This window comes from Helianthus annuus, chromosome 10, assembly GCF_002127325.2.
Source record: "Helianthus annuus cultivar XRQ/B chromosome 10, HanXRQr2.0-SUNRISE, whole genome shotgun sequence".
NCBI lineage: Eukaryota > Viridiplantae > Streptophyta > Magnoliopsida > Asterales > Asteraceae > Helianthus > Helianthus annuus.
The window spans coordinates 134,460,946-134,467,092 of NC_035442.2; the positions used below are offsets into that span (position 1 = coordinate 134,460,946).

General features: G+C 34.6%; 1 long non-coding RNA gene across 8 annotated transcripts; it reads right to left on the minus strand.

Annotated features, from left to right (window-relative positions):
- Positions 1 to 333: 333 nt before the first annotated feature.
- Positions 334 to 4,285, minus strand: LOC110885656. Of its 8 annotated transcripts, none has more exons than XR_002562349.2 (8): positions 3,991 to 4,285; positions 3,588 to 3,858; positions 3,037 to 3,073; positions 2,282 to 2,409; positions 2,150 to 2,187; positions 1,691 to 1,899; positions 1,062 to 1,613; positions 334 to 572 (listed from the first exon to the last, which is right to left on the minus strand). It is a non-coding gene; the product is annotated as an uncharacterized LOC110885656 (long non-coding RNA). The 8 variants fall into 8 exon arrangements; XR_002562348.2 differs by adding an exon at positions 650 to 780 and having other exon boundaries at positions 3,588 to 4,285; XR_002562350.2 differs by adding an exon at positions 650 to 803 and having other exon boundaries at positions 3,588 to 4,285.
- Between the last annotated feature and the right edge of the window lie 1,862 nt (positions 4,286 to 6,147).

Here is a 6,147-nt window from a genome sequence, read left to right on the forward strand (position 1 = left end):
GTAAAGATTGCCACTCTGGATTCTAAAATGACCCAAATCAATTTTGTTAATATGTACCGATTACTTGTATCTTATGCATGAGCTACTTATATATGAGTAATACTTGAGACTTAGATTTCTTTTGATTTTATATAAACCTTTTTTGGTTTTACATAAAGTTTTTTTTAGTTTAATATTTTAATCTCGTTAGTGTGTAAAAATTTAAAAAGTTAAAATACGATAAGTAGAGAAACCATTAGTAGTTTATAAATACAAACGTCTCGCATACGTGAAGTACTCTATCCTCACATATAAGCTTTCCAAAACCGCTCACACCTTTTAAAGCAAAGGACAGTAAATAAGTTAGGCCATCGAGTTTAAAAAAATAACATATAGTGTGTATATGTACTCTTTTTTAAGGTAGGATATAAACAAATAAATATAGATACATTATCCCATATGAGAACTCTCTTGTGCCTCCACCTCCATCCCATACAACCTATCTTCTAGGCGAGCCGGACAACACACTTGCTTCAGCAGCATCAATCAGCTTGATACATTGCAACAGTTGCACATGACCATTGAACATAAACCTATTAGAAGGGAAAAAACCAATTAACCAACATTCACAAAGAAAAAAAGAATTGTAACGTCACCCTATGGTTTTTACCTTCAAATACCGGTACTAAACCATACCGTACCGGGTATTTTCGGTTCCGGTACCCATTTTTTGGGACTTTCGGTACCGAGCTCAATCCTATTGTCCTATATTCGCATGACACTTGTTTCTAACACAGTCACCTATTTAAGCAAAAGCAGCCTTACTGAGAGAAAAATAAAGTGAATATCACATTTTTTATACATGGATATTTGTACTCTTGTGACATGGCTATCATCAGCAAATAGATCAAACTCAAAAACAATTAGTTAGCTTATATGTACCTACATTATGTTTGTGGAATATGGTCTTGTGACTCAATTGTTTAAATATACCAAACAGTTCGATGATGTCTATCGTTGTTTATGTGTTTAAATAGGATATTAGAATGAACTAATGCATTATCTTACAGCAACATTATTACCTGAGGATCAACTTCTTTCACTTATCTCATGCGCAGTAACATCACGAGCGGAGATCAACTGTTTTCAATTATCTCCAGTAGTAGTAACATCACCAGCGACGCTATTATTTGAACATCAACTCCTTCATGCTCTATAGATATGCCCATTTACTTGGCTAATCCATGATTCGTCTTGTCCATCCGATTATTTTTTATTCTTTCACTTTTGACTCCCCTTCTGTAGTCCATACATAAAGGTGGGTTGATTAACGGGTTGGGTCCTCTTGACCCGCAAACACTTTTCTTATCAAGTCTAAAATGAATCGAGTTAGATTGGCGACTGAATTTGACTTGACGATTATTTCCAAATTCTATGTTTTTTGGCCTATTTGAGGCTGAACTTCCCCCTAAGCGCAATTCCAGATTATGATCCAACGATGCTTTTTTTTTATTCAAACCTTCTTCTGAGATGAATTAAAAAATTAAACAATACAGTGGTGAAGGAAATGGAAGGGAGGGTTTTCGTAGCGGTGCGTCGTAAGCAGGCGAGACCTTCTTCGTGCCTAATCAGAGCTGAAATTTAAAATTAAAAACACGATTTAATCATTCAATCACAAGAATGTTTGATAATGGTAAAATAAGGTACATACGCTTTCGAATAGCTACTCACTGAAGATTGCACCAAGTGCTTTGGTCCGAACGGTGACATCATCATCATAAGTGAAATTCGAAAGCAAAGGCTTCGTGCCATTTGCATCCATAACCAATTGCTGACTTTTTAGATTGTTTTGAAAAATTGTGCTTACATCCTCTGCAGCTTTGGCTCTTATATTACCATGGGAACTCCTAAACCTGTTTCCTACAAAATTTTATCTCAAATCATAAAATGGCTTGTGTTTTAATCATATTTAACATGCTCTTTATTATATAATATATAAAAGAATATTGTTATTGCAGGTCATCCCAACCCAATGCAGCACATTTAAAACCGCTAAAACAAACCATTTTAACTCGATCCCATTTTGACCACTTACTAAACCATCCCATTAAGTCACCCCTACAATCACAAATCATAATCTATATTAAAGATTGAAATAGCTCTATCCCACCTTCTAAAGCATTGAATTTGTTCCTTTCTTGTCCCAATCTAAAAGAAAAAAAATGGATAAAAAAAATGTAATTTGTCAATCTGCTAGCAATGAAGAAGAAAAAATATGAATCAAGAATTCAAGATCAACTACCTGCTTAAAGAAATTGGGTATGCGATCTCGATTTTATTCTTTAGCCCACCATCGATAACTTCCCATTCGAGCTTATGCTCCGCAAAGTAACATTTTTCCAACAAATCACCTTCGTATTTCGACACGTACTGCCACAAACAACATGTCAAAATCCATGCAGACCCGAAACACTTTATGTACAGAAAGATAATGTATACCATCACTAATCTAGTAATATGCTATATATGATTAAGACAATGATAATCTATGTGTTTTACTACAATTACTTAGGAACACTGTCGTTAATAGCGAGCATAACGCCCGCTATAGCGTTTCGCTACACCCGACAATTATGATTCATTCGATGTTTCGTTGACTTGGTTAAAAAATCACATATAGATTCATTTGGGTCTACACAAATTATACAACGGGTTATATTTGGGTCCAACTAAATCATACTACGAGTCAAAATGGGATTACCAGTATTATACAATAGGTCAATTTGGTTGATCTGAAACACTTTTTTTGTTGGTTTTCTTAATAAATAACAATTAATAAAATATTACAAATATATTGTTACCATAGCCGATCTAAATTTCTTTCATTATGAGCTAAGAGTTTTTAATTTGACCCGTAAGAGATATTGACGCATTCAAAAGTAGTAAACGGGTCAAAATCGGCACAAACAATATGTGATAAAATAAACCAGGTTCTCGTATAAAGACTTGGTTATGTACGCTTTAAAATTGCATTAAGGCCATTCTAAGATATGATACCTGGTACAATATTTGTGATTCCAACCAGAAAGCCAGCCTAAACAAAATCAAACCTGAGTTAGTGTGTGGATAAAAATCTAAAAGTTGAAGACAAGTCAACCTAACTACATAATCTGAATGTAAATGAAAACAGACTCATAGAATGCATATGAGGACGTGTAAACCGCTAATGTCTACCGCATCTTCATTTGTATCTACAACACCCGGCTACAACCAGATCTGTAAACCACCACCACAAAAACCATCAGATTTGCCTTTTTATCTTACAGATTTGTCAAGTGTATTTGATTTCGCATACTGGACTGTTCATTTTTACACTATTGTAACTTTATCAATATTGCAGGTTTAACACCAACCCAACAAATTTAACCAACAAATTTTCACTTTTAGAATCACTAACCTAGGGTTTCGTTTCATTCATGATGGATTGGATAAAAACAAACAAATAGATCCAAAATTAAACTTCAAACTCTTAACTAAAGGACTTCACATGAAAACCTAAATTAGGGCACATAAATCACGATAAATGATGTAAGACTCAAGATTAATACCTTTACAAACAGAAAACCACAAAACGGTTCCAACATTAGGGTCAACGACTACACCATGTATGCTTGATTGTAACAATTCAGATGTAATTTTCACCGATTTCGGCTTGAAACCTCAATTGCAGAACAAAAAACCCCAAATGAAAATCATAAGAGCCTAACCCTAGGATTCCAGATCCGAACACCTTGAGTTATTACCTCCATCGTTCAACCTCGTTGTATCTTGACTCTCCTTCTCGTCTCTATCTCTCTCTCCCTCTCTCTCTCTCTCTCTCTTCTCGGTTATTCCAAATGAAAAGAAAAGCAGATAATGGGTGTTTGGGGATATGTGTAGGAATTCAAATTTTGAATTAAATAAAACCCTAGGTACAGGGAATCATATAATCGTGAGAAAAAAATTACTAACCGATTTCTTGAGAGCAAGGCAAGCCCGTCACACAATTGCTCTCATCATCAAAACCCTCAAAACCCTAGATGAAGAACAAACTCAGATCCCACACCGGCTCTTTATCAAGTCGGAAGATGAAGATGAAGATGAGGATTTTGATTCCACTCTGATATTGTAGATCAACAACACATCTCTACATTCTTTTTCCTTTTGAATCCACAGATCCAACTCATCTTTGAGGGAGAGAGAGAACGAAAATGAAAAGAGGTAGTAATTTGAAATTTGAAAAGGGCTCACGTGATGAGTGACATAGCAGTGTTCAGACTTTTTGTCTCAAGCCTGTTCTCAACAGTTTGACTTTGAAATTTATTAAAAAAAGAAAAATTCTAAAAATTTGACACGTAAGGAGAAACAAATGTGGATAGCCTGGTTTGTTGACACCTCAGAAAAAACAAACGTGGATGCTTTGTTATGTTGACACCTACGATTTCTAAGGTTTGATTTATTATATTAGTAAGATTACATGTAGTTAGATTACACAAAGTGATGAGGAAAGGTAAGGGTGCAAACCCCTCTCACGTAAGTGTCACTTAGACGTTGGGGAGTTTTGTCTTCCACATCACAAAAGGAGAGGGGTGGTGTTGTGAGCATAGAGGCAAGGGCAAAACAATGGCAGAAACATCGAAGTGAGATGAAAATATGATTGCTCGAGACAACATAACTTGTTAATTGTGACAATAATTAAGTAATTCGAATTTTCTTGATACTAAAATGGAAATACACCGTTTTGGAAAGGAAAGTACAACATGTTGCAAGTAAACATAACATCATGAAACAAATACATAAGTTTGAAATCTAGTTGTGTTTGTAATCCACCCTAAGTACGTTCTTCGTTCGTCATCCTACAACATGTATTAAAATAAAATCAACAAAAGTTGGCGAGTATACAAGTTTGAATACATAGCATAATAGTGTCTAAAAGTTGTCTCATATCCAACATGGTAATTTGTATACATTGGTATTTAGCATACTAGCATGTGTTAACTATAAGTCAAACCAAAGTATACCACAATCGTGCATATCCTTGTCGCCTAAACGAAAAGGCCGTAAAATAGTTTACTTAATAATACCTAAAGAATACGGACGGTGCTTTAATCCTATAGCGCTATAATTGTTAAGGTAGGCTTATAAAATTAATGAGCATATTGAACACAAGTATAACATAACATGTGATAACAAGAATATAACAAGTATGATGATTTTAACGGATAGAGTGTGTATGTAAACAAGTTTAATCGTGATAGGTGATTTGTAATAATGTGTACATGTTGCACCCAAAGTGTGTAAAATGGAAAATAGAATTGAGTATACTCACGGTTTGCATAATAAATCCACGTGCATGAGTTGATGCGTTTGAGTGTTGAGAACCGTCTAGTTATCCTACAAGGATAAACGTGACGTATGAGTTTGATGGAGTTTGGATTTCGAATGCAAAATGCAAGATGAGTATTTAGTAGTAAAATACATAAAAACTTATCTTGACGAAATACCTGAATTTGGACACCATAATGTAGTGTTCTTCATAGGCACAAGTTTGCCTATTGGAAGTCCAAAATTACGAGTTCATATCAAGATATTTTAACCATGTTCCTCCTGACATCAAATCATGGATTGGTTAGTGTCTGAGGTTCGTTTAAGATATGTGTATATTTATATATGTATTTATATAGTTTGTTAGTAGTCCAAGTGTTAGTTAGTCAAGTATGATCATGCATGGGTTGGATGAATCCATTAATCTGAATGTTCACCAATATACAAATCATCACGAGGATGATTTGAATGATTTGGATGGTCATGGAACATAATAACAAAAATTACTATATCTAAAAACAACCAAGTCAGCTAGCTAGATGCGTGCATCCCAAACATGGAGAGTGTTTGAGGACGTGATGTAGTCTTGTCCCTTTGTTTGGAAATTGTTTTGAGATTTAGTAATATGAAAATAATCTAACAAATCTATCAAGTGAGGTAGTGGAACATAGTTAGAAAACCAAGGATTTCATGGTTCACCCTTTCACTAAAACACAAGTTTCGCCATATTGAAGATGATGAACTTGGATGGTCTCGACACTTGTAGGTTGTTTAAAACATTGTTAAAACAGAAATTTTGGGAGG